This window comes from Gossypium hirsutum, chromosome A11 (genome assembly GCF_007990345.1).
Source record: "Gossypium hirsutum isolate 1008001.06 chromosome A11, Gossypium_hirsutum_v2.1, whole genome shotgun sequence".
Lineage (NCBI taxonomy): Eukaryota > Viridiplantae > Streptophyta > Magnoliopsida > Malvales > Malvaceae > Gossypium > Gossypium hirsutum.
Window position 1 is genome coordinate 86,080,393 of NC_053434.1, and position 8,546 is coordinate 86,088,938.

Here is an 8,546-nt window from a genome sequence, read left to right on the forward strand (position 1 = left end):
CGATTTAAATATCTCCCTGTAAAGGGCTTCAATGCCTATGTCGTTTGTCTCTAATGAAACTAGACTCGATAACGAATCTGTACATATAAGGCACGACCTCTAATTATCTCGATAAAATTTACGGTGAATTTTCTAAGTCATAAGAGGGGATCTAGAAATCGCTCTGGCACTATTTCACAAGAATTTAATTATCTCCTAACATAAAGTTCATATGGTCGTTTCGTTTCTTCCATATGAAAATAGACTCATCAAGCTTCGATTACCTAATTTATTCATTATTTAATTCTATTTCTACTATTTTTAGTGATTTTTCAATCTCGCAACACTGCTGCTGTCAGCATCTGTTACTAAAGCAGACTATGCCTATTTCGTGATTTTTCCTTGATCTAACTAATAATTCATCATACATGTCACAATTTATGACCATGACTAGCCATGCCAAAGACGAATCATCACCGAGCATCTCCCCACTACACTATTACCAAATCATGAATTTAACACCGAAAATAAATTAGCCATGACATATGATGTAATAATCGAGTAGACCTCAACCAATACTCAACCACAACCGAATTACCAAGACTTGTGACCAAGCATCATAGAACCAAATCCAAACGAACATTTATGCCATTTTCGCATGGCTAAAAGTTTACATACCAAATTTCAAACAAAACATAATAGCTTATACATGCCGAAATGTTCTCCTAGACCAACTAAGAAGAAAGTACCAAAAGTTGCTAGCCGGTGTGATGACTTCGATGACGGTCCCGAGCACGACAAAAAGACGAGTCCAAGAAACCTAAAATAGGTGACAAGCAAACACCGAATGAGTATATAACTCAGTAAGCCATAAGCATTCCACAACCATCCATTAATAAAATTATCACAACAGGAAACAATGAAATGAGGCTAAGTACTCCATCCATACCGAACTATACCATAGTTCCTTAAACCTTACGGTTCAATCTCATACCAAGTCCTACATTGACATTTCATACATCATTTTATTTTCATTACAATCATACGATTAAACGACCTTTCACCTATTCCACGATGAACCTTATGTACGTGACTTCAACTATAATCATCACATAGGTTCAAAACTTACCAAGCTCAACTCCAAATATAAACATAGCGCCTATTAGCCATGAACTCAAGGTACTTACCTTTTCCGCTGTCCAAAATTGACTCGGTAAAGTCGCACCCTTAATGTAAATAATTTATAGAAAATATATAGTGGGTTCGCACACATAGTGCTTAATAATCAATTGCGCACACTTAGTGCCATGTACTTTAAACTCGCACACTTAGTGCCATGCATTTCAAGTTCGCACACCTAGTGCCAATCTCACAACCATAAACACTTATTGCCCGCACACTTAGTGCCGAAAACCAGCCACTCTATATGCTTCACTTCCTTTTTACATTCGACAATTTCATCTCTACATACATATACATTTATATACATTTCATCTCATTAAACACAATTGCATAGGTATTACGATCATTTAAATCAATACCAAAGATATGCTTAATGACTTACCTTGTGTTAGGTAAAATAGTTCCAAGTCGGCTACTCGATGACCTTCGATTTCCCTTGTTGGATGCCTCTCCTTTAGGATCTTGAGCTTAAACAAATAAATTAACTCATTTAACCGCTTTGCTACATATATTGGTATCCACATTTTAATGATTTTATGACATACGAAACGACATGGTAAAATTTCATCTTGCTACCTTATGTTCTTAGCTATTCGGCTAATAACCTTATGCAATTACCATACTATCAATAATCTAATCACGCATGCATATGCATACTTGGACATTCAGTAATCACCTTTGCTAATTTTAAACTCAACATCACATAAGCTCCCAAGTGATGGCCGAATATGTATATCTATACTATCACTTATAATTCATCTAATCACAAAATTTCATCTCATGAACACTTGACCCATTTTTTTTACCCCATATGGCCGAATGCTTCATTTGTTACCCAACTAACCATTCAACAACTTCAACCTCATTACCACCCTTTTATGCCTAATTATCTAAGTCAAGATAAAATCATCAACATGCCTAACTATAGCCGAATGTGCAACATTAATCTATCATTTCCATTTCATTTAACACTTAACATTTACCACATATCGATTCACCAAACTCTTCATCTATTCATGCTCTCATATTCGGTCACCCATACCTATACTAACCATATAACTAATTAATCCTAGGGTTAAACACAAGTACAATATTTAAGCACCATGGCCGAACCTTCATGAAGTTGCTAAGACCCATCATTTCTACTCTTCACACACTCTCACATCCAATCCTTTTTATTAAACACTCAAGCTCAATCATCTTCATGCCTCATCACCACAACATCAACACCAACCAAGAAAGACAACACCCATGGCCGAATATCATCTCCATCAATAGCAAAAATTTAAACCATGAGCTAAGTAGAACTTAAACTAACAATTAAAAACATGCATGAATTTCAAAAAAAATAACATCAAACATACCTCAACCTAGGTACAAGTATGGCCGAACTTCTTTACCTTTCTTTCCCTCACTCACAGCAATTGTAACAAGGAAAAGGATGAACACTCCTTCTTCCTCCCTTATTTTATTCATCTTTTTCCTTTTTAATTCCTTTCTTTAATTTATTTATCTCCAATAACCCAATTTCTTATTATAATATCTAATTCAAACAAATATATTGCCCATCATCAATCTATCTTGGCCGGCCACTATAAGGGAATTGGGCAATTTGACATGCAAGTCCACCCTTGTGTTGACATGCACTAATAAGCCCTTTAAAATTAGCCTATCATATTTCACCATGTCTCATGTTGATCCCTATTTAATAATTCCTCATGCAATTGGCAAAATTAGGGAATGAAACTTCCACATATGCATGTACACACATAATAAGCATAGAATATAACAATTAATTATTTTTATGACTCGATTTTGTGGTCCCGAAACCACTTTCCGACTAGGGTCACATTAGGGCTGTCACAATATGATTTCTATATTACGTATAAACACTAGGATGACTAATCCATTAGATATTTCATAATGTATCTAAAGTACCTACTATAGTTTTCAATCAACATACAGCCACGTATCTAGAGTTCTATTTACCAAAACCCACAAATTTAGACAGCCAATAAAGAGAATAACCAGGCTTACATTTCTCAGTTAGTAGTAACAAGTCCCACATCATTTACAACATTGCCAACTTAGTAGATGCCGAAGTCAACTCTCGCCTTTAGTCAATCAAAACACTAATTTTCATCAAGCTTTATACCTTTCCGACCTTGTCTCATCACAGTCACCCTGCTCAAATAAAATCCTAAACGACCAACCCTTTTTCTTTTCTTTTCTATCCCAGTATAACCACCTCTTCCAAACGTTTGATGTTCATTGTCCAACTTTGGGGAAGGTTGGTTTATTCCACAAATGCGACCAAAGTAATAAAAAGGATCAACATTACAAGATGATGAAGATACGATGCCTTTCATGCTAGTTGGCTGCACAAGTTTTATAAACTCTTCTATCTCCAGATAGCTTGAGTGACCAGAATATTGGACTGAATATACGTACTTGTGAAATCTTTTTACAGATTCTAAATTACCATTGCTTTTATCATTCTGCTTCCCACCTTCTTAACTCACTTTGCTTCTGTTGTAACCAGAAGTTAAAAGAGAATCAAAAAGCTTGCCATTTCCTTCAAAGGGCTTAACCACCCACGGAAGACCAAACGGTATGATTCCTATAGTTGGGTGCATCCTATTTAATCCTTCTGAAGTGTTGATGCTAAAACTGTAATGAGGGATAGCTCGCACCCTTGTAAGAGATGTGTCGGTTGTGAAAATGTCATGGAACCCAAGGATATGCATGGTTTGGAGGCGCTCTGGTCAGACCCAAATCTACAGGATTGCAAACAAGAAATGAATTGCTGATAGAAAATGCTAAAATGTTACAAATAAATCATCATTAATCTTCAAATATAACACTCTATGGAGTGACAATGAAGAAAACCTGAAAAAGTACTTTAACCAATCATCTCTTGCTAGTAAGATCTTTTCATCAAACAGTGATACATTTGAGAGAAAAGCCAATGCAAACACACTTAATACATGAGGTCAAATAGTGAGACTGATTTGTCATAAAGCATTGCAAAAATACTTGTAGATTTGAAGCAGTTAATTAAGATACTTCCCCCGTCGTAAAGTGTAAAACTGATATGTTACGGATCAAAGAAAATAAATTAAAAAAAGAATAACCTCTCAAGTACCTGCCACAGTGATTTCTCAAGACAGAATAAATCTCATTCAACCTAACACTTCCAACTACTGGAGTAGGTTATGTGGTTTTTTGCTCATTTACTGGAGTAGGTTATACTATGAAGAGAAACCAATTATAAAATCAACGCCCACAAGTAGAAAGGCGAAACCTTTTTTACCTTTACATTAAGTGCATTTGAGATGTGAAGCAAAAGATCTTCCTTGCCCAAGGTGTCAATCCCAACGACAATGTCATGGTCTGGATGGGAAGAAATGATGTCAGCATCCTGCTATCAGCAAAACTAAAGCAGTAAGAAAATCAAATCTGATCTTCAGCTCCGAAGTTACTCCGATAAATAAATAACCCATCTCTACAAACCCATACTTCGATTGTCTTCAACAGAAAGACTCAAAATTGAACTTTTTCAAAGACTCAAAATTGAACTTTTTCAAAGACTCAAAATTTAACTTTTTCTGCAAATATTGAAGAAGACATTGTAACCAGTGTTGTGCATTAAGAAGAAACAATTAAGCAATATTTCAGACTACTGTTGGTAATTGTAGTTTAAATTTTCCCTCCTTGTCATCCACATAAATGCTTTATGTATGCTTAATGATGATAAATTTCCTAGCACGAAAAATCAATAGCATCTTAATGTCTGAAGTGAAGTTTTCACATAACTCAAAATAGAGACTAACAATCAATTAATAATCTACAACTGATCTCCATTACAAGATTACAAACAAGCCAAGTTGATAAACCAAACGCAACCCCTGGTTGAGCTTGGTTGCCGAGATTCTACATAGTCGAGCTTGATTAAACATTCATTTTCAAACCCAAACTTGATCTCAAGTAAAAATCATCATGATTAAATCCCAACTTTCTACGAGTAAACTTTGAAAATAATTTCTCTCCTATTTAATAAATTAATAATCGTCCAAAAACCAAAAGTGTAAGCGCAATCTAACAATTGCCAGAACATTTCACTGAGAAACTGTATATTAAACGAAAAATCCCGATTGGGAATTTTGAAAAGCACCTGCTTGGCGGCAACTTCCCTGGTAGGAAATTGAAAAGTAGGATTACAATACGTGTTGTCCAAGTAAAGAACATCAACCGCATCGTCCTTAAGAGCATTCAGCAGCATTTCCTTTGCTAACTTCGCTCTCTCACAGTTTTTCTCCCATCGGAAATCTCCAGTGTTGAGCATGCATCCAAACTCTCCACGAAACAAGAACATAACCGCACCTACCACCACATAATTAAACAATTAGGAAAAAAAAAGGTTGGAAATTGATTTTTTTTTTGTGAAATGCTAAACGCTTTGCGAACCGGGGCAATGGTAAGCGTCAATGGCCATGACTTGGACTGTAACTTTTGAACCAGTTGAAGGCGAAATGAGGGAGAGAGAGTGCCAGGATCCAAGATCAAGGACGCGAAGAAGAGAGAGATTGAAATTAGGGAATTTGAAAGGGAAGAGCTTGGCGGTGACGCGGGAGCAGAAGATGGGAGCCATAGCCCAGGTGGAAGACAGACCTTGGGTGTGATCGGTGTGCAGGTTTGTTAAGAAGTAAGCTTGGCTGCCCTCTGCCCATCGATCTACCGAGATTAACCCTTTCTCCATATCAATTCTTTCTTCTAAAAACACTTTCGCAGCTATAAATGACGCACGCCGCTATGACTCAGAAATTAATTTATACTTGATATATTCAAGGTTTTGCAGAGTCGTTTGGCGGGAAACTGAAATTCCACTTCCGAAATTTTGAAGAGATTTGGTGACACAAAAATCACTTGGAAAAGGAATTAGGGGAGAGGCGAAAAGAAAAATAATAGTGGAGGGCTTTTAGATAAATGGTAAATTTATGAATCATTTAACCAAATAGTAGGAAATAAACCATGTCAGTTCAGTCTGAAGGGTAAACCGCCCCATTTTTAACCTTATAACTTTTTCGCCGATCAGTGGCAAGAGTCTCGTTAGTGGCGGACTCTTTGTCTACGCTATAACAAGATTTAAATTTATTAATAAATGGATATTTATGTAATTCTCATAGGAAATAAACCAGGTCAGTTCAGTCTGAAGGGTAAACCGCCCCATTTTTAACCTTACAACTTTTTCGCCGATCAGTGGCAAGAGTCTCGTTAGTGGCGGACTCTTGGTCTACGTTATAACAAGGTTTAAATTTATTAATAAATGGATGTTTATGTAATTCTTATAATTCTAAAAAAAAATTATAATTATTGTAACATTTAAAAATTTATAAGGTATCTTAATTATTTTTGTTATATTGTTATAATTTATAGCGATAGAGACCCTCTCAATAAAAGATTTGTAAAATTTTTTAACATTTAAGTGAGAGTTGAATCATTCTTTCATTTATCTATTATTCATTCTATAATTCTTTTAATTTATAATACAACACAAATTTATTTAAATTTCTTAATTAGACTTTTAATTCAATATAGTCTTAGATTATATATCACAAATTATTTTATTCTATTTTCTATGTTCATTCTCAAAGGAATAATTATAATTAGAACATGCATTGGTAAATTTCCAATCTTATTTTTCCTTCCTTTATTTTCAGTCTTGTTATAATCTTTTATGTTTTAGTAATTGTTTAAAAAGGCGTCATTTTGATTAAATTGAATTTAGTTAAGGTGTAATATATTTATTTTAAAGTTATCAATATTGCGTTATATATGTTCTTGAATGCGTATATTGATTTCTTAATTTTGTATTTACGTATTAGATGAAATTAAAATAACAATCCACACATATTGATTCTTTTATAATAAGTATGATACATATATTTTTAATCTTTGTACATAAAATCTCTTAAAAGGTGTTTGGTTCGTCGAATATTAAATTACGGTCTATAATAGGATTATATGTGGAATATGAGGTTACCTTATTTGATTCATTTGACTGGAATGTAAAGTGTTTAGTTGATTGAATATAGGATTACTTAAATGCAATTTTTTTCTATGTTATTCTTGTTATAAAATATGGATCCATTAATCAAATAATTAAGTCAGCTATTAAGAGAATGCTAAAGAGCAAGTTAGTCCATCAAATTGCCAATCATTCTATAATCTTAATAATTGGAAGGAAAAAAAATCCAAAATTCTATAAAGAAAAAAATTTGATTGAGAGTTATGAACTCAGTGAATTTTTTTATCGAAATGACAATTTAAATCACAAATAATAAAGAAAATAAGCTTCAAACTTCAATCTATAATAATAATATTGATTAATCGAATAAGTGATAGCAATTATTCTTGATAAAATAAATTAAAATCATAAAAAAAAGAAATTTGGGATTTTAAAATTGAAAGTTAATTAAAACTTAAAAACAATAAAACACATAAGAATAGATAACAAGGTGGCAATTGTACAAGGTCTCTTCTTTCTAATTAATTAATTAATTAATTAATTAATTAATTAATTAAGGACTCATATTAATTGAGAGAAACTTTTGTAAAAAGCCAAATGAGAGAATCTGTAATAGTAAAAAAACACAAGAACTCAACAAACATGAAGCTTAAAACATAAATTGAAAAAATCTACAACAATAGACAAACACAAAGCTTACAACAGATGTTGAAAAAAATTAAAAAAAATCTCCCATAACAATCAACAACATAAGAACTCAACAAACATGAAGCCTACAACATAAACTGAAAAAAAAATACTACAACCAACAAACATGAAGCTTGGAACAGATATTGAAAAAAAGAAAATAAAAAAAATATCGCAATGCAATAAACCACAAAGCAATATGAAGACACAACTCAAAATTAAAAATATTAAACTTAACTAATCCCGGAGAGTGTGGAGTTAAAGTTGGGAGGAAAATGCTAGGGATTTTCGTATTCAAACTTACAAGAGAAAAAGAGACGAAAAAAAATATTTAGTTTTGTCTATGTACACTTGTATTTTTTGAACAAATTGATTTAATAATAATATTCATTAATTACATTAATGGTGTTTTCAAAGGTTTTTGCATGCAAATAAAATGGAAGCAAATATTGACTCAAAGGTTATCTAATGTTTAACTAATACTAAGCAGTATTACGTCGTCGGATCGTAATAAAAAAGACAACTTGTATTAGTAGATGAATCTAAACATGTCCTTAGTTTAATCGAAAATGAACAAACCAATCAAAAGACTAATATATGGTCTACATAACCCGATCGTTGGGCCTAAGTTACTAAGTGCCCAACAATTACCAGAACAATTACAATCAAA

General features: G+C 33.2%; 1 pseudogene; it reads right to left on the minus strand.

Annotated features, from left to right (window-relative positions):
• Positions 1-2,950: 2,950 nt before the first annotated feature.
• Positions 2,951-6,297, minus strand: LOC107941354 (5' exonuclease Apollo-like; annotated as a pseudogene).
• Between the last annotated feature and the right edge of the window lie 2,249 nt (positions 6,298-8,546).